This window comes from Pyxicephalus adspersus, chromosome 12 (assembly GCF_032062135.1).
Source record: "Pyxicephalus adspersus chromosome 12, UCB_Pads_2.0, whole genome shotgun sequence".
In the NCBI taxonomy this organism is placed as follows: Eukaryota; Metazoa; Chordata; class Amphibia; order Anura; family Pyxicephalidae; genus Pyxicephalus; species Pyxicephalus adspersus.
Genome location: NC_092869.1, coordinates 24,398,167 through 24,419,826, shown reverse-complemented (window position 1 = coordinate 24,419,826; position 21,660 = coordinate 24,398,167). Strand labels below are relative to the sequence as shown.

General features: G+C 35.0%; 1 long non-coding RNA gene across 4 annotated transcripts in view; it reads right to left on the bottom strand.

The window, feature by feature from the left end:
• Positions 1-3,846: 3,846 nt before the first annotated feature.
• Positions 3,847-21,660, bottom strand: part of LOC140342256 (uncharacterized) — a 91,615-nt gene continuing 73,801 nt past the window's right edge. For all 4 annotated transcript variants that reach the window (XR_011923026.1, XR_011923023.1, XR_011923025.1 and 1 more), the window contains 2 exons: positions 20,641-20,826; positions 3,847-4,639 (listed from right to left, as the gene is read on the bottom strand). This is a non-coding gene — a long non-coding RNA (uncharacterized lncRNA). The remainder of the gene's footprint in view (positions 4,640-20,640; positions 20,827-21,660) is intronic.

Here is a 21,660-nt window from a genome sequence, read left to right as displayed (position 1 = left end):
TATGATTCTCTGTGGGCTACACATACACCTTAACCATTTAAATAATAAACGTGTGTGTGCTGGGATTCCAATATAATTCATACAGTATCAGTAGGTCTGTGTTTATTACTACATACCATCCAGCATACAGCCCTGATTATATCAGAAAATGCATACCCTTTCAGAAAAAAATAGAATTGTGAAAATAGAGTTTGTGTAAAAAGATTTTTTCAAATCCTTTCAACAATTAAACTTTCTTTTATAAACTACAATACTTTCTATGTGTTTAAATGCAAATAACAGGTAACAGTAAATATTACAGAAGTAAAATAGATACAAAGATAATTATAAGGTAAGGGATAAATAATTTATTTTACAAAGAAAGAAATGTTTGCAGTGCAATGGTTTAGTCTTATTTTGACCTACATACTAATAAATCAATGTATGAGGACTGAGATATGTTTGATCTCTAGGGTTTATAAAAGTGTTTGAATTGTCTTACATATGGCCAGTCTCTTTGTCATAGGTAATAGGTGGCTTTATAAGTCACATATCCATATATACTTCATTTTAAAGTTGTTTTATATTGTAATCCTTATCACTGCTCATAAAGATTACAATATAAATTGTTCTCTATTCTCAGAAGTGGAAAAATAACAGATCTGACATAATCCACAGGTAATAAAACTATTGAATTATAACTGATAATGTAATTGTCATTTACTTTGCCCTTACAAATACAAAACATGTTGAAAACCCTTCATTACTATTTCATCCCCAGTAAATTACATTCTCTTGGTACCAAAATGATTGAGAAGGAACTAGTTGGCAATTTAATTAAAGTTAACTAAAACTGTTTCTGAAACAGCATCATTTTCTATTTTCTCTTTGATAACAATACAATTAATATCAGATTTTTGCTATTCTAATATTTTTAAAACTTTTTTAAAAATTTGAATGGAAATTATTCTGCACATTTTTCACACAGTATAACTTTGTATAACATTAGAACTATAGTTTTTAGAGTTATAATTTTTGAATATCATTTGATTAATTCTTATGTTTTATTTTATCTGACATCACTGATTAAATTGTTTTAATAAAATAATTTATTTTCAATCGTTTTAATTATATATTTTAAATAACATAACAAAACAAAGTAAAAAAAAAGTTTTTGCACATGACCAAGGGGTAACAACTTACAAGAATGCAATTACAAATATTGATAGTATTAAAAACTCGTTAAATTGGAATTTACCTATCCCAAATTTTTAATTTTACCAAATGAACAATAAAGATAATAATCTAAAACCTATATAGCAATGGTAACTCTTGTGCAATTGGTGATGAAAGTATTTTATTGAATCCCTTTTATAAAAAAATAAATATATAAGGGATTCAATAAAACATATAGCCATATATAAACATATAACAAAAGTAAAGATTGGGGGGAAGAGAGTAAAAAAAATTTGAAAAACAAGAACCTTAAGAAAAAGTCATGGCTTGCAAAATTAGGGTTTAGGAGTCAGGGGAAAAGGGAAAATTGAGAATCACTGAGCTCTTACATAAAAGAGAGAAGGGAGTAATCCAAATCTAAGGGCATATAGTGGTCAGGGGGACCATGTCTGCTGAAATTTAGTAAGTGTCTGTCCAGATCACCCTTATCTTTTCATGAATCAAGAATGTTTAATTTGAGTTAGGGTGGGTGTAGAAGACCACAAAACTTTGGCTAAGGCCATTTTAGCTGCATTGAACTAGTAAATTTGAAGAAGGAACTGCAGTTTAGTGCATTGGGTCAGTTTGTGATTAAGTAAGGCTTCAGCCATTTTTTTAGGAAATAAGAAGTCCGAAATTGTGTAAGCCAGTCATTAAAATCATTTACATAACATTTTGGGAGGTGTCCAAGTTAAGAAACTAAAAGCAATCTTTCTGAATCATCCAAAAAGAAAATACAAAAGAATTTTAATCATATGTTTAAAACATAATAATATTTTATATTTTATTTATTATTAAGATGCGTCATGATCATGATAAGGAAATGCCAGTCTAGTTGTTGTCATGTTCCTCTTCCAGGAAATAAAATGCAATCCAAGGAATCTGTCTATTAATTTAATGGCAGTTGGTGGGAGAATGTCTACTGCAGCCATGGACATCATATGGTCATCCAATCATTCTAAATACTGGAGAATCAGATGGTCATCAAGTGACAGTTTAGGAAACTTTGTGTTCATTAGCAAAGTAGGATTCAGCTTCACTCTGGACAGTCCATTCTTGAATATCCTTATAATAAAAGCTACCATTTTCAGATTTTGCAGCTGTTTACACTTTGCCCATTGTATATGATTCTCTTTTAACATTTACACGTTCCTTAATGTGAGAGTGCAGGCATCACAACCACAGCAATGTCTCTTCTGTATTGTTCTGAATGATCAATGAGATTTTTTCTGCATCTCATTGACCATCTCTAGTTCTGAGGATTTACAAGGACAAAAAAACTCACTGGTAATCATGTTTTCTCTCACCCAGCATCAATAATCTGCCCTGGTAATGACTTGGTTGGTATAGAAAGGATCCTACCAATGAACAGCTTTGTGGATTGGAGACAATCATTAACAATTGAGTTTCTGGTATAAAGTTCATCCACGTATCTCCTTACAGTTTTATTTGCCAAAGAACAAAACAGCATAATCCGCCTCTATAAAGGGACGCTAGATTGGAGTTAAAATAAATAAATTAAGGAAGAGTCTGCAGAGCGAGAATTGTCATCATACTGAAAAGAACATTTCTTGAGGTTCTAGCAACAGATTGTGCCTGGTGCTGGCATCCTATGAAGGTCCTTATTGATCCCATATTGAGTTGCTATAATGAAGCATAGAGCACTGATATAAGGACCAATAGTAACCAATAATAAATGATCTTTCCTTGTTGTGACTATTCTATACTGACAAAAGATGATAAGGATTGCAAGTACACCATTGCTTCTTTTGCTTGATGTATGTTGCTATGTTAGAAGTTTGACAGGTTCTCTTATGATAAAAACTTCCTATAAAACTCATGACCATAAAAATACAAAAAGTGGAAAACTTTTTACTGTATTTGATTTTTAATGTGATATTTGGAAGAAAAACAGTTTTTTATTGACGTAGGCTTGGCAAGCTTAGTTCTTCAAGGGAGTGAAGATCTGTGGCACAGAAAGTTACATAGTAGGTTAGGTTGAAAAAAGACATAAGTCCCTCAAGTTCAATCACTAGAGAAATAAACATATCCCAGATATAAAACCTTATAAGACATAGTTGGTCCAAAGGAAGGCAAAAAAAATCCCCGGTACAATTTGCTTTAACGGGAAAAAAATTCCTTCCTGATTCCATGAGACAATCGGATGTTCCCTGGATCAACAGTCTCTGTTATCTTTACAATAAATCTCTAATAACCAGTTATATTCCGTGCTTCTAGAAAAACATCCAGCTTTTTCTTAAAGCAATCTATAGTAGTTGCTGAAAACACGTCCTGAGGGAGCCGATTCCACATTTTCACAGACCTTACAGTGAAGAATCCGTTCCTTATCCGGAGCCTAAACTTCTTTTCCTCCAGACGCAAAGAGTGCCCTCTTGTTCTTTGTAACAATGTCAAAGTAAATAATTGGGAAGAGCGTTCTCTATATGCACCGTTTATATATTTATACAGGGCGATCATATCCCCCCTTAAACATCAGCTAATCTCTCCTCATATATGAGCTCCTCCATTCCTTTTATTAGTTTAGTTGCCCTTCTCTGCACTCAAACTCCACAATGTTCTTTTTGTGAACTGGTGCCCAAAACTGGACTGCATATTCCAGATGTGGTCTGACCAATGCTTTGTACAGGGCAGGATAATGTCTCCATCTCTGCAGTCTATTCCTCTTTTATACAAGAAAGTACTTTACTAGCTTTAGATATTGCAGCTTGGCATTGCATGCTGTTATTAAGTTTATGATCTACCAGAACCCCCAGATCCTTTTCCATTTTTGATTCCCCCAAATGTATTCCCCCTAGACAGGATAAAGCATGCAAGTTGTTAGTTACATTTATCTATATTAAATGTCATTTGCCACTTGGCTGCCCAATCAAACAGTACACCCAGGTCTTCTTGTAGATTATAGACATCCTGTATGGATGGAAAAAAGCAGAAAAACAATCAAATAAATAAATAGTACTTTAGGTAGTGTTTTATTCTGACGCTCGATGCCTTTATTCTGAGGGCCAGCATCATTCAACCCCACCTGAGCCCAGCTCATCCAGTGGAAGGACAGTGAAAGGATCAGTAGTACAGTAATAAGCATCAATGCACTAATTGGTGTCTTGCATTGCTTCTTCCACTCACACTTCATCCCTACTATACAGGGACTGGAAGCAAATGATACCATGTTAGGTAGTTACACTGCTTGCTTTAACATTATGTAATAATCATAATACAACTACATTAGTGTGTGTCTTGTACATCTATCTAATGAAATTAAAAATAAACATTAAGAATGTGTGAAAATGTTTATTTTTGTAAGGATCATACCTATATACAGCTTTCAATGCTCACACATTGGTTGTATTGTAGCAGATGTCCATACAGAGAAAAATCCTGTGCAGACAGCAATGACACCGACACACCAGCAGGGGGCAGCAACTGGCTAGAAATAAATGTGACTTGTTAGAATTAGAATACAATGTTAGTTATACAGACTTCTTTATAATAAAAAAATATATATTACAATGTAATGGTTTAATTGCATTTTTAGTAAACAGCAACTGGAATATTTATTGTGTTCTTTGTAGAAAAGAGTTAAAATAAAGTAGCGATTATTAAAAATTATATTATGTTTGGGGATAAGGCTATTAATAAAATCATTCTGTTATTACTACATCTTACAACCTAATTTATGCATACAATTGCTGTAAAGTTTGGGATGTAACAATTCAATGAAATGTAGTTATAGTATAGTCCTCCAGTAGAAAAGTTACCATGGTGTAAATTCACAAAACTACACTAGAGGTCAGTAGAGGTCCCCAACAATCATCATCGTTTAACAGACTGCAGGGGTGAACAAAAGCCAAATGTCTGGGTTGCTTAGAAATATTTTTGTACACAATAAAAGAAAAAAAGTAAGGTTGGAATTTATTTCAGGACTAAAAGAAATTAAGATTTTCATTATTCTCAGCTCCGCTGTTGTGGTCACATACATTGAGAAAATGTTATTGAGAATAACAGGAATAAATGCATCTGTGATATCTAAGTACCCACACTTTTCTTCAAAGTGATCCCCTTGTACCTTTATTGCCCCTTTAAATTGTAGGCCCAGGGTATAAAGAGAACGATAACTTCTGCTCAAGCTGAAATTAAAGTCCTCCGCACCCTAAACCCAAATACAAAGCTACGTTCAGACGGTGGACAAACCCCTTTATTAACAAACAATTCCCAACAATTGAACAATATCACAACCCATGGTTCCATACATCCAGCAATGATACCCTCGTTCTCAGATCCCATTATAGCAGGGGCCCCCTATGGTAAAGGGCCCAGAATGACTGTGCTAGGGTCATAAGGCAAAAAGCAGCTTTGTCTCCTGCAACTAATACTGGTAAGGACTGCAATAGATGCCAACTTGATTTATATCACCTGGTATGTCCTCTATGACATCAGGCACTGACTGCTTACAGGGACATTTCCCTAAATTGACAAGCATGGTCACAGCATTGACCAGTTGCACTATTTTCCTGGTTTCTTTTATGAATGATTTAGCTGGGGTCTCTTGGAGCCCTAGGCTCCTGTATTGTCTGACTTATATATAAGCTGTCACTGCCCACTTACCCACTTACATTCTGCCATATGACAGTTCAGTGCCAGGGCTTAGTGCCAGATGGTAGTTGTGCCCAATCTCGCCTTTAAGGGCCATTTCAGATGCAGCATTCTGATGCAGGCTCAACCAAAGTCCTAACTTCTCCCATTCAAGTGAATGGCAAAGGATGATACTGATTTGGTGAACTTGGTTGGAACACATCGATGTTCCTAAAAGTGACTAATAGTTTTTGGCAGTGCGGTACTGTTGTAAGATTCATGCCACAGACTTCTATAAATGGTGTTACCTGAAGTGTGGTTTGATGCTCCTCGATGCACAGCAGCAGTTTGTATTTTAAAGGAAAACAAAGGTGTCCTAAACAGCCCAGCCTAGGAGGGTTTGTCACTCTTATATTTGTCATTATCTGTATACAGTCACCAGGGGGTAGGTACTATAATATTAGAAAAACACTTTATTGTGTTAGACTTTCACACAGTAAATAATGAACAGATCAATACAGGATGTAACATAGGCTCTGATTTATTAAAGTTCCCAAAGGCTGGAGAGAATACACTTTCATCAGCTAATGACTTTTAGGAAATCCATTCCAGGTTTGCTGGATTACCCAGCTTCACTGATGAAAGTGTATCCTCTCCAGCCTTGGAGTACTTTAATAATTCAGGGCAAGAGTGTACATGGCTTGTATGTGAAATGTGTCTACATTTTAGAAATGGCCTCTAGGGGGCAGCTTTGCCAAACCTTTGCAACCTCAATGAACTTATTTGGCTTCAGTCAATGGGGTGAAGGTGAACCATAGACATCCCATTAAACTTGTGTAATACCATGTAACTTGCAATAGGGTTTTTTTCATTGTTGTGAACTCAATCCATAAATGTATTATTGTGGTTGGGAGCAGAGTTTTCTACTGGATGCAAAAAAAAAAAAGTTCACAATAAAATTTATAAAAGTCGTTGACTAGATAGATAGGATCATATTCATTATTTATTTGTGGTAACGTGTATTAATTGCTAGAAGCAGTACCACACCAATTATTAGTGATTCACAATGACTTTCCAAAATGCAGCCGCCATTCAGAATGTGGCTGGCCACAGCAACCAATCATAGATGAACCCTTGTCCTGCCATTAAATAAAAGTGCTGGTATATTAGGTAAGTGTTGTGGAACAGGATTTATCTTTACCTATATCGGTATTCTGTATCCCTCTCTTTTGGTGCAGACATTTAGCAGTTTGAAATATTCCAGATTATTAATAATATTATTATTATTATTATTATTATTATTAATAATAAAAAAAATTAAAAAAAATAAACAGTATTTACATAGTGGCAACATATTAGGCAGCGCTGTATATTAAATAGGGGTGGCAAATGACAGACGAATACAGAGTGACACAGGAGGAGGAGAGGATCCTGCCCCGAAGAGCTTACAATCTAGGAGGTGGGGGAATTGTCACACACTAGGAGGGGGATATAGAATGGTAGGTGAGTAGTGACAGTTTAGGAGACAGAAGACAGGTAGGCAAATATAAAGAAATGGGTTTTGAGTGCTCTTTTAAATGAGCAGAAAGTAGGAGCAAGTCGTATAGGATGAGGAAGACCATTCCAGAGAATTGGGGCAGCTCTAGAGAAGTCTTGTAACCGTGCGTGTGATGAGGTTATGATTGAAGAAGTCATTAGTAGGTCATTGGAGGAGCAGAGAGAGCGGATGGGGGAGTATTTTTCTATCAGCTCAGAAATGTCAGTGGGACAACAACTGTGTATGAATTTCAAGGCAAAGCAAATGAGCTTGAATTTAATTCTAAGGTGAAATGGAAGCCAATGGAGAGAACTACAAAGAGATGCAGCAGAAGAGGAGCGGAGGGAAGGATAGATGAGCCTGGCTGCAGCATTCATAATAGATTGTAGAGGAGAGAGTTGGGTTAGTGGAATACCAGCAAGAAGGATGTTACAGTAGTCCAGACCAGAGATGATAAGAGCGTGTACAAGGAGTTTGGTGGCCTCTGGGGACATGTTTGAAGGCATTGCCCTGGCATATGTGATTGTGTTGCATTTGTTCATCCAGAGAAGGAAAAGCAACAACGTGGCCAGAAATCATGCCACAAGCCCACTGCAAGGCAACCATGTGCAAACTCTCACACTAAATGTTTCCCAACCATTCACATAAAGTTGATTTGGAGCAGTTGGGAGTGCAGTTGGGCATGTGGTATAAAGCAGTCTAAGGATAATTCGCACTGCCAGTGAGGTTGCAGTGTGTTTACGGGGAGGCGCTGCATCCAAAATGTGGGAGCTGAGACAATCTCTTTCAAGGAGAAATTCTGTATCACTGGCAACTAAGAGGAAATTTCCATTCACTCTGGGGATATTGCCTTTCACTTCCTGTTGTATATCCAAGACAGGAAATGAAGAAAAAGCTCCTTATTAGGAAAAAGCAAAAAAATAGGTTTTTAGATATATGGTAATGAAAATTCAGTACTACCTAGTCTATGAATATCTCTTTTGTTTTGCCAATCTAACAACTTATTTGGTATTTCCTGTGTCCACCCCAAATAGCAGAATTGGGGACCACTGGAGATGTTATGGAGCTACAGTACAGAGATACCTGGGTGTTCTGATTCCTTTTCTCTCCTTATTAAAAACAAGGGATTCTTTGTATTTACTATGTAAGTGGTTGGAAAACCAATAATTGGAAGTGATGACTGAACCAGGGAGCAGTAGCCAGGTATTGGCCTGTTTATGATGATCCTCTGACTCTTGTTAGTGGACCCCTCTTATATACTTTCATGAGACCTTTTTAATGCCTGCTGTATCTATCGAATGGGGATTACTGTATTGCCGCATCCCAGGGACGCTATTTCCCCTCCTACATATGTTATATATCACAGACACATTTGTTAGCCGTTGTTAGCTTCGCCTGACAATGGAATGGATTTACTAATGATTAACTTGGAGTGAGTCAGACTAAAGCAAAGACTCCTGTACAACACATATGTATGAAGTCATTTCTAGCAGGGAAGAGGTACAAATGTGTCACCAAACAAAAGATCTTCTCATAACCTGTCCAAACACATGGCACCAGACATGAACAGGCATTCGTTTCGGTTGACAGGTGCAGACACATTGATAGATGTTACTACACAGGACTTCAGTAATGATGGTAGAGATAGTAGAACATATCATCTTATGGAAAATGATGAACAATACCAGTTTCTCACGTCATTTCAATGGTGTTGTTTTTAAAGCTCAACTTTGGCCAAAATGTCTAGGTCGTTTTGGGTTATGGAAGGAAGAAAGATAGGTCTTAATAGCATCTGTGTTTATATCTGGGGTCATAGGCATGGGAGGCGTTAGGAAATCTCTCTATGGGGACACTTTTATAGTAGAGTGGAACCAGTCATTCCCAATCTGCGTTCCATGGAACCCTAGGGGTGGTGGTTAAGTGTTCCTTGACCTTTGGTTGATTGACTTCCCCTACGATGGTTCCTGCACTTGGCATTTGGCAGATCCATCAGGATGACACCGGTGATCTGTTTTAGCTTTCTAGAAAGGTGGCATTTTGTAAAATACTCTAAAGTACATTCTTTCCATAATGGGGGCATTTTTCCAACTGTCCTTCAATCAATTAATTTTACCATGAATTCCCTAAAACCCAAAATATTTTCCAATGGTTCAATTGGTGAGAAAAGCTCGGTTGGACTATCAGAATGTTTTTTATCGCTGATATAAAGTGGAGGCCCTAACCACACAGCATTCCAGCTTTCCACACCTCTTGCTATTCTTTCACCTGGTGCCCTGGAGAAGGTTGGAGTCCTGGGCAATTATCCAGTATGCCGTCTACTAAAGGAGTCAACAATTATAAAATGTTAATTGATACCTAAAATTCAGTTGTAAATACAATCATTGATAACATTTTTATCACTTTTTCTGAATTAAACAATTTAATATACTCAGTCAAGAATTTTGCATAGTGAATGGCTAGCTTATGTCAAGTTTAGGCAAAAGATAGAAATGTCACTCCCCTTTAGTATATAGAATCCACCCACTAGAAGAAAAGGAAGGTAAAGAAAGCTGGCGATGCCAACCCAACAGACCAGACTTAAATGGGAAAAAAGGCATTATCTAGTTTTTTTTTAATGGTGCACAGGGACTATAATGGAAGACGGGCAATGGAAGAAGGGGCCCCAAGCAAGCAAGTTTTAACTGAAGCCTATTTTATCACTGTATTTACAGAACTTTTTTTTGGATACAAACACATATGTGCCTAACCACAACCCTGTTCAAGACCATTTGTATGTGATTTGTAAAACCTGAACCAGCTGGGAAGTGTTAGATTTATATAATACATAGCATGCAGACAAAAAATAATAAATAGGTCAAAGTTTAGTATAAGATGACTTTTCAGTGTTCACATATTTTCTTCTCAACTTTATTTTGTGCTAGCCACTGTGCTGCACATGTTCCCAGTGTGGTCATTTGGCATCTTTGCTTCCTTCTTCAGAGCTACCGGGGCATACCTGTAGTCCCAAAATCATATTACTGCTGACCCTCCCCTTGCCAGCCCGGCACAGATTAAGTGACAGGGGTCACAGTGACTATATAGTATATGTCAATGCTTAGAGACTTTGCCCCCTATTCCCATAGAACTGGGGGTTTACAAATGGTGCCTGGGAGGTAACATGACTGCCTATACAAGGCTTTTTTCCAAATAAAAACTTAAAAAACTGATTCATGAAATTGTAATGTTTAAAATCATGCATAATCTTTGCTCTGACTTTACAAATAATCAAATGCAAAACGCACCAGTAAATTAATTTTGCCTTTTTTTTATATTCTGTTATCATTTTTTATTAACCCTTATTGTTTTTTCTATATACTAGTTAGTAGATTCTGCCTCCTGCTTGTTGTAGATCAGTCAGAATAGTTATTGCAAAACGGCTCTTGAAATTGCAGAATAACCTACGTAGAGTCCATTGTTTTCAAACAATCTGAACAGGATGATACACTTCTACTTAGAGAGAGATAAAGTGCAGAATATTCACTGTGAAGCACTACTGGAGAGGGAGCAAAGCCTGCATATTTCCCGAACAATACATCTGTCTCATGTACAATATGGCCTGATTTAAGAAAGCTCTCCAAGGCTGGAGAGGATACACTTTCATCAGTAAAGCTGGGTGATCCAGCAAACCTGGAATGGATTTCCCAAAAGTCATTTCCTATTTGTTCGGAAACGTTTTCAGTTCTGGATCACCCAGCTTCACTGATGAAAGTGTATCCTTTCCAGCCTTGGGGAGCTTTGATAAATCAGGCCCCATAAGTTAAAACTATACAGTATCTAGTGGATATAATTCCTAATTATATATTTAGCTTTCTAAAGCACTGCATATAATAAACAATTGCCTTTTTGATAAAAATACTTTTTTCCTATTTAGTAGCATCTCTTTTGTTTTAATGATCTGCATAGACTCCACAGATTGTCAGGGCTGATTTCTTTGTGACAACAGTAGACCTTGGCTATGTAATATGTCCAAATAACCAGGTTTTATCCATCTGAAACCCAAGTGACAGGGTGACAACACAGGAGCACACGTGAGAGTATTGTCTGCACTATTTGGAAAGTACAGGACAAAATACCTCTACGATGATTATACCCGTATATGGCACTATAGGCGGCATAGGATTGTTAGAATATTATTTATGCTCCAAGCTTTTATGAGTATTTTTTTGGTAATTTTGGTATATTTGTGTTGCTTTGTTTTATCCTGTTTCATGCAGGCTTTGACAGATTATTGCTATGTTTATCAGAATATATGCTGTAACTAAGATGTGTATTTTATGCTCATACGAAGCCAATGCCATTACGGGTTAATAAGTTTTCCGTGTTATACGTTTTGATGTTTGCTATGTATGTTTGTCTACTTTCCTTGAAAACTCAATAAAGTTGATTGACACAAAATACCTCTACGATACCAGGTATAATTTTAATAAAAGCTGCATATCAAAAATACCAACAATGTTTTTAAAGAGCATGAAAACAATTAATGTATCCTATGTAGTTACTTTTTATATAGTGAATATCCAGTTAAAATTGTTTTGTTATATCTGTTTAATGTGTTGCCAAAAATCCTGTCTACTTAAAATTTCCTAAATTCTCTGCCTGTGCTAGATTTCTATCAGTTACATTGTTCCCAGCTATCTCTGGGGTCTACAGATCACTCCAATGATGGTATGGAGAAGAGGAAGAGGTTTATGTCATTTATCAGTTGGCACATTGGCAGGATCAGGAGGGGAAAAAAAGCCTGAAAAATAAACCGAGCATGGCCATCATATCTAATGTCTGGTATGAATGAATACAAACAAATTCTGCACTTGGATTTAGGGTTTTTTAGAATTGCTGTCTAACATCACACAGTTAGTTGCTCCAGGGTACATGGAAAACTTTTCCTATGTGTTCAGGAGCAGCAAACCCCACCACAGGCGCGCAGCAACCCCTACCACAAAGAACATGCAACAAAGCCGTTCCCATTAAACCTAATGACAGCAAATGGGAGCTAAGGTTTACCAAAAGTCTGAAAAAGGTTGTAGTTACAACACAACAAAAACTTATATCCACAAACAATTTAATATCATATTTGGGACTTATAATACATATAGTAATAATTCAATATATTGTGACCTGAAACCATATGTAAAGTCATGTACCAATAAAGAAATATTACAAAAAAATCATGCTTTATTAGAGCATATCAAATAAAAAATATGGAATAGATAAATCATGGTGGTAAATTGGAATTGTCTGAATGGAAAACACAATCATACATCATAATTTATATGCATATGTTATCCAAACAGTTTCATCAGAATACCTTTACAAACGCATTCCTCAACGCATTTGCGGTTTTGCTTAAAAACGTTAAGGGCTCTATTTATAAAGCAGGGAATCTGATATTCCCTAAACATTTAGTTACATTTTTTAAATGTAATAAATAAAAATAAATTATAAATATAAAATTATAAATAATAAAAATAAATTTAAAATGTACACTTTATAGATAATAAAAGTTGGATTTCATATATGGTTTCTGGCTATGACATGGGATGTGGTATAATCTGGGATTTATTTACAATGATATATAATGTTATAATTTAAAATAAATATATACATTTAAAATGTACGATATATATGTATATATATATATATATATATATATATACTATTTAGGAAGAACCTACCTCTTCAGTTCAATGGAATAGCTAAAACTAAAATCCTGGCTGTTAATAAATGATATTGTTGACTTCACAGAGATCTATTATTTCCAAAATCATTAAGTATGGTTGTTGGTCTGGTAATCAGGAGCCAATTTCAGGAAAAGCTAACCTTTTAAAATGTTCTGCTCTACATTAGACACACACACATCCATCTATGCCTAAAAGATCAAAGATACATTTTCATGTTGACATATTGTAGATGAAAAGGGAAACTCTTTCCTTGCTCAAATAAACTTTACCTATTGTTGTTTTTAGAAAAAGAGTAGCAAAGGTATACTCAAAAGGTTTGACGAATGTCTCAGATGTGATTATTTTTAAACTCTTTTTTTTGTTCACAACAAAACACTGTAAGAGCTTCCAGCCCAAATTAGCCTAATTAAAGAGTCATTTATACAATGTTAACCAAACTGGCATTATTCTTCACATCATTAGATTATTTTCATGGAAAAAATACAGGGTCTAGTTAATTTCTATGTCTTTGTTAAAGTAAATTAGTTAATATTGTCAGAAGTATGCACAATGAAAAGGCATATTAATATAATATTGGTATTATTATTAATAATATTATTAACCTTTATTTAAAAGCACCAACATATTACATAGCACTATACAATAAATAGGGGCTGTGTATGACAAACCTGCATATTGGACAAGCACAAACAATGACCCTGACCAATAGAGCTTACAATCTATGAGAATATAATGAATGAATGGCTAAAACTACATTCTAGGCATAGAAAAATGAGAATTTAATCTGAGAGCCAGTCTGGCTCTAGTGCAATGAATTATCCTGTTGTGTCCATATAAGCAGTTACCTTCAAGCAACTTAGGGGTTGGTCGGGGAAAACTAAATTTAACTGCAAGCCAACCAGGCTTCTTAACAGCATCCCTTACTTTTTTATTTCATTCCAAGGTAAAACTAAAAGATTTGGCTGGGTTGCAGCATCAGGGAATCTACATTGTTGTGAATTAGACAGATTTCAGCTGCATTTGTTAAGACAATGAACAAAATATTATCTTTTGTGAAGATTAGTTCTCGTTATCAATGTTTCAAACTGTTCAGCCATATCAGACAGAAAATCTTGGACTCCTCTGGTTCTGGCTTTTCCATTTCTGTCTCCTGCGGTTTGAAGATATCACCACTGTTGAGGCTCTATCTTTAAAGATTTAAGGATCTCCCCACCTTTTTAGGAATCTTGGAAAATCTTGGCTGCCATTGATGTTCTGCATGGCCTTGAGGAAGCAAGCTATGTACCATACAATGAGTTGTGGGTGAGTGGTTGAGCTGGAAAGTACACATGTGATCCTTTCCATGTTGTTCTGCCTTGAAATATAGGAACTAATACACTAAACTTCAGTTGTCAAAGAGTCTCATTCAAGGTTATTCTATCCAACTAGCAGAACCTTTTAAAAGAGAGGCAGACTCTATGAGAAATAGGACCAAGAGGGTTCAGACAAATGCGAATAATGTAAAGTATGTTGAAAAAGATCTAAATAGAGATTATATTTATTAATCTGGTTATTTGCTTGAAACCACCACAATATTGGAAATATCCCGATCTGCAGTGTATCCACCTTCCACATGTGCAATAAAATGGTTCTTGCTTTTCATTTATTAAAGTGACTGCTCATCTTGATAAAAAAACCTGAGCACAGATTCACAACCCAAGCTTGCATGTGCTTGGGATTGTATTGCCAAGTCAATGTGCTTAGAACATTCCCAATGAAGTTATTGAGTAGCTGGAAGTCAATGTTTATTGAAGTTCAGTACCAAGTAGGGCTTCAATAGCAAAAAGGTCACCAGTACTCTAGCCAAGATCTTTTAGAAAGATAAACCTTATCTGAACCTAAATGGGTATCTAAAGTAAACATAGGACAGGATGAAAGTAGTAGATGAGCCACGCATGAGCCTAGTTTACCAAACTTTTCACTATTTTTCACACTTCACTTGCAACAACACTGCAATTTTCCAACAGAACTAAAGTTTTTGCCATAATAAATAATGGCAACTACAATTAAACTAATGTGTCGTGCAAAAATTTATTAATATTTATCGTTTTTTTCATGTTTTTAAATCAATGGTATGATATTAAATATATAGTACATGCCAAGCATTTCCAAACCACTATGAGTTAGCTGATGAGACAGCTAAGTGTAAGCTACCCGCTTTGAGACTGCTTTGTCAAACTGAAACTTCTGACGGAGACATGTTATAATGAACTAATTATTGCTCTCACTCATTTCTATGCAAAAGGAAATTTTGCTCTGAAAAGAATTTCTATCTTCTGTCGGCTGTTAATGTTTCAGTATGGTGTGGGGAAAAAAAAGCAAAAAATAATTCCTGGTGCAGATAAAACAAACCAGTCAATGCCCAGTTTCAGCTAGCACCGAGCTTAGGATAGAAAGCAGAAGGGTTCCAACTCACTACTTCCTCTTTATAGAGATGAGAATTAGATAAGAAGTGAACAGGACACAGAAAACAATAAAACATATTTCCAGCACTTTGAAGCGTATACAGAACATCTATTAGGATTTTTGTGTCTTTTTTGTCTACTTTTATATCTTGCCCAGATAGAAAATGGTACAAGGAACAAGAAAAGGGAAGAATTCACCTTTAGAGAAGAAGAAGAGATTTGTAGAATCAGTAGAATAGCCTACAGGGACAACACTGCTCTTTTAAAGTCCTAGGGCTATATTGGCAGAATCGCCATGTACAAAAACTAATATCTAAAAACTGGTAAGCTTAAACTAGATTTTAAAGCACAATTGAAGTCTCTGTATGTATTGGTGTAATGCAGTCAGGCTATATATACAATAACATAAATGCCATATGATTCTAGTGGTGGTCGCTGTGCTACCTCCTATTTAAGCTTGCAGAGAGGTTAATTCAATACCTCTTCTATTACAAGGATCTACCTTGGGGAATTAGTGTCACTTTAAATGTATCAGGTTCTTGCCCTTTATCACTTTATTATGCACAATCAAGCTTGTATTACCAGTTTATCCAGAAATACAATCTTTTGCAATACTAATATTGTTTGGCAAACATACCTCCGCAAGCACTACCTAACAGCTGGCACTAGCAAGGCTCATTGGTCCATACATCCAGATCAATGTGTTAGCTGATTGTTAGGACCATTATAACTATTTCCAAGTTCTTTATAAATACAGCTCTACTTATAAAACAGAGAATTATCTCAAACATTCACTGGTGAGAATCAAATACTGACATTGAAACAGGTAGACTTGGAAGTTTCCCACAAGGGAATGTCGGCTTTCCTGCTTTATAAATAGAGCCCTTTGTGTTGTCTATTTAAAGAGAATGACTCAAAAATTAAGCCATACAAAATTTAACTGAAAGTAACAAACTTCACTGAATCCCACCAATGTCCATCAAATGTTCTATCATTTGAATATCACTGGGTAATGAAAGGGATATTATATACTCATGATATCATTCTTGTATGGTGCTCATGTAAAAAAAGTTGTCCTATGTGACACAATTGCCCTAATAAAGATTCAGTATACTCTCTAAGCTTAAGGGCACCTTATATGAAAAGATGTTACTTTGCTTTATTCCACTGGCCACATAGGGAAAGGATTCTTGATTTAGAACACCTTACAGCATTAAAAGTACAATCTCCATTGGTTGCTGTCCAGTGATAGAAGGTCATACATACAATAGGAGCCAATGCTTACTTTTCTCTTAAGGTTGGGCTTTCTTTGCATGGAAGTGATCCCTCAAACCTCATTATATGATTCATTTCCCTAACAGATTGAAGGTTTTATTGGTGGAGGTAGTTCTACATTCAGTTGATACCGATACGTTATTTGGCTTCTATCTAGAACTTATGGCTGTGGTATGGATTATGGGTTCCATGTTAGGAACAGAGAATTATGTGATCAGTTCCATGTTCTCTGTACAGACATTCATACTTTCCATCATTTTATATGGCAAATACATAAAATAAAAAATATAGATGGGGTATCGGTGTCAAATACACAACTGATTCTCCAAACCATACAAAAGGCTACCAAATGCAATTTTGGTGCCACCATTTGTCTAACATGCAATTGTTGCCTTATTGGTGGTTCTATCTGAAGCATATCTAAACCTAGGAACACAATAATGTAATATAGCAGGATACATGTCCTAAACTATGGTAGCTGGATTTGTTTCCTTTTCAAGTACATTTTCTGCAAGTACAAAAAATACCTGTTGACCCAGTCAGAAATCTTGAGTCTTGTAACATCCTGTGGATTGAACTGAAATCTCAATGTTATCAGTATTTTCAGGCATCATCAGTGAACTACAAAGCAACTATGTTCTTTATATTGGATATGAGGGGAGATGTTTGTGGTTCAAATCACAAAGCAGTCCAGAAGGACAACATTGCTCATTTATAGATACAGAGCAGGGAGTGTTGTCACCCTAGGACAGGAACTATGTGACTGGCAGAATCACCAAGGGTTTTTTTTTACGAAGCAGTGAATCTGGCATTCACTAAAATATTCTGTGATAGAGAATCTAGATCTACTTGTTTTAATGGCAAGAATTTTTCCCCAAGGAATAGTCCAGTAAATATCAGATTCACTGCTTTATAAATAGACCCCTAAAAGATTAGGAAGTTAAAAATCATAAAAAAGAAAACAAATGCAGCCAACTCATCTAAGGACTGGTATGCTGCAGTATATTAAATGTTTATTTATTTTGGTTTATATAATTATACATATATATTACAGACATATTCAGAAAATAAGCAGATTATAAATGAACAAAGGATACTCTTTTTCTCTCGTGTAGTAAACCAATAATCTTAAAGGTGATGGTTTTTGGGGAGAAAGTAACTATGCATGTGATACTGCATTGCTCTTTATGACTATATAATATATTTTATCATTTTTAAAAGAATGGTTTGTTTTGTTTAGATATTTTCTGTTATACAATAAAAGTATTGATTTTACCTGTATAACCATTAAAAGTCCCCTTTTCGACCTCTCCTCTTAAAAAATGTACCTTTACATTAGTATTCATTATACAATGACAGTGGTATTGGAAACTTTGGAAATTGTTATTCTTAAACTTATCTTTGCCTAAGTGGAGATAAAGTAAATAAAGTACCAGGAAAATATGCAGGTTAATTCACCAATAAAACCATTTTCATTCTGTGATCATTTCAAATATCCAATCAGGTCCAAGGAATTTTAAAAAAATAACACTTGCCACAGAACAGGATTGGGTAATTGAAAAGTTGAAAACTGGAAAATCACGCACTGCCCTGCTGTGGATCAGAATGTTGCACTCCAGGATTTGAAGAGACCTGTAGCATTTAGAAATTGCAGATCCCAGTGTCCTCCAGGGGAGGGGAGGGCTCCTCTTGTGTTTGGGTGGCATGGATTTTACCAGACCTGGCACAACATGATTGACAGAGTCCTCAACTGTTTTGAGACCTGAGAGTGGATTGTGTGGGGTCAGAAGCTATTGAAGAAAATTCTCTTCAGCCTCAGGGAACTGAATACTGTTTAAGACAATGGGGGGGATGGAGACATGAGGGGCCTGATTTACCAAAGCTGAACTCACACTGCCGGAGATCACTCCGCTTTGCCAGCAAAATGATCATGTCTGGGTTGTACAACACTGCCCAAGTACCATTGCAGGGCTGAACTCACCAATGTTTTGTGAACAAAAAACATAAAAATAATTATGTAAAAATGTGTACTAAAATTTTCTAGCTGTAGACATGGGATGTATGGGAAAATAGGTTATTCTATACAAAAGACAGTCAAATATATAATACAGATTGTAAAAAAATCACAAAATACATCCCTCAGTATTTGATTTTTGATCTTTTTTAATACCTTTACCATTAACATTTAAATAATTTTACATTAAGCAGATCAAACCAGAAAATACAAACTGTACATACTATATTTCAATTATTTATCTTTGACCACTCAGTATAGCAAAGTAGTATAAATTATGCAGGAATGTACTGAATGAGCACCATTTGTAAAAGTACATTTTTATAGGGTTTCCCTAAAAGAAATGTCCAACTACAAGAGCCATGGGCGACCAAAGAAGCACATATAAAAGCCCATGTGTATCACATAACAAGCTTGGCGCATGTACAGCCATAAGCGGTGGTTTGAGACACAAAATAAGTTATCTCTTAGTAATAGTTCATATATTATGTGGTCATGCCTTGGGTTACATGATGACTTCATATATATGACAGACATAAAGCAATATATTTATTTGGCAGTGAAAGTCACTTCTACCAAACATTTAGAAGTTCAAAGGCTAAAATATATTGCTTTATAAATTATTCTTTATCGTAAATAGTAACATATTACATCGAATGAATTATATATTGTATTATAATAATCTCTGTAATTATAAGTATAATGCTTCACGATAAGATCATTTTAGTTTTCATAATTATTAAGTTGGTGTCACCAACTTGCAAATAATAACATACAAAAACAGATAAATCAGAGCAATTTAAAGAAATACAACATTTTATATAATTCTTATTTTTAAGAATAACTGATTAATTGAAAATATATAATATAATATTAGATGCCAGTATTTTAACTCACTGTAAGGACACATTTCTAAAATGAAATAAAGTGTAGAAATGGGGTTAAAATAAATACATAAAAAAATAACAGAAAATTAACAATATAACAATAAAATATTTGCTTACCTGCTTAATATAAAAAGGGTCACATACTCAATGTAAAAATTGTTAAGCGGTTGCTAACTTGATTTCAATAGATTCACGTGCGGATAATCTCATACACATGCGGATAATCCCATGCATTTCTGACGCATTTGCACGTTAGTCCTCTGGGTTTTAGTACATAAGGTAATATTGTAGCAGGAATTGGAGGCTTAGAGATAAAGCTTTTGACCTTCATCAATCAGGCCTGTTATTCCCTTACTGATCTGACAGCAATCAAAGCTCACTGTTTGAAATTTCTTGTGGTCTTTGGGAACAGGCAAACTAAGAAAAAAATATTCAACCACTCTCTTTTATTTTTTATCTTAAAAAAAAATAAAATAAAATAAAAAAATATATATATATACATTTTATAAATATTTTAGATCAATTGTTGCAGATCACACATCTTTTTATTATTCCCTAATTTATTTGAATTGTTTCACAATTTAATAATATTATTTCCTCCAATTATCCAAAATCAAAATAAAATTTCTGCTACATATAAAAAGACAAAAACTAGTTAATTCGATTTAAATGCATATGTAGAAGTTTTACAAAGTTTAAAAAAATAATAATAATTATGTACTACTACTAAGTAAAAGTTTTGAAAACTAAAAAAATAATATATGATGATGCGATTAAACTATTTATGGCAAAATTCAAGTTATAATAATTTAAAAAATAATTAGATATTTAGTTGGCATTGCAATATAATAATATGAAGTCATTTTACATTTTTCACTACATAAAGAAAAAACATCAATGTCCAATTAAGTTTCACTAATTAGCTTTCAATAAGCTATTTTTCAGTAATGAGCCCATCTGTACTGTGTGCTTTTCTACTTACCAATATCCTATGATGCTAGTGAAGGGCCAATCAGCAGCCAGACATCCAGGCTCCAGCAGTATAAGGACCACAATTCAGCCTTCTCTATTGTAAAGGCAACTTTCCGCTTCCATAGAACAAAGTGTTATTATGATGCAATGTCATTTTCTCTGTGTAGAAAAATCCTTATCGGTTGGTCCTTTTTTTCTGAAATAACATGAATGCAAATAATCAATTTTTTTAGCCTATTTAGTAAAAAAAATAGGAAGAAAGACAAGTAGTTGTGTAAACAAGTTTAAAAGACACAGCAGATGTTCTGAAGATGCTGGAAAATGCACAGAGCTCATTTCTAAGATCTGTGTTTCTTTAATTCCAAGATGAGCCCATATTAAAAAATATATTTACTGCTAGAAAGCTCACAGAAGAGTTGTGTTAATATATAATATAGGAAGAGAAAGGCATCATGGCATGGCTATCCCTATTGGTGTCCAGAAATGGAGAATGAGTGCTGTGTAGGACCTCCACAATCTTATTCTGTCCCTTTCTCCCAGGCTTGTCCTTAGGATTTGAAGTACCTGTATGGAAGAAGTGGAGCCTGAGCACGCTGCTATGAGAGTCCCTCAGAGAAAGAAACCCCAAGGACTCCTGTGTACATCATTACACTGAAGGACCACAGAGGCTGAGGTTACCCACTACAACTACACTGCCATCTCCATTCACTATTTCCTCCTGGCCCAGAGAATGTTACAGGGATTGATTTATTTGTAGCTGAAAATATGTCTAAGAAATATACAGACACTGCATGTAAAGAGTTTATATATGTACCAAGGAAAAGAAATAGATTTGTACATACATAATGCAGATTTTTAATATACATAAGAAAGAAAGAAAGAAAGAAAGAAAGAAAGAAAGAAAGAAAGAAAGAAAGAAAGAAGAGAAAAGAAAGTAAAAGCATGTAAAGAGTTTACAGAAAAAGAAATAGATTTATACATACATAATGCAGATTTTTAAGATGAAGAAAGAAAAAAGAAAGAAAGAAAG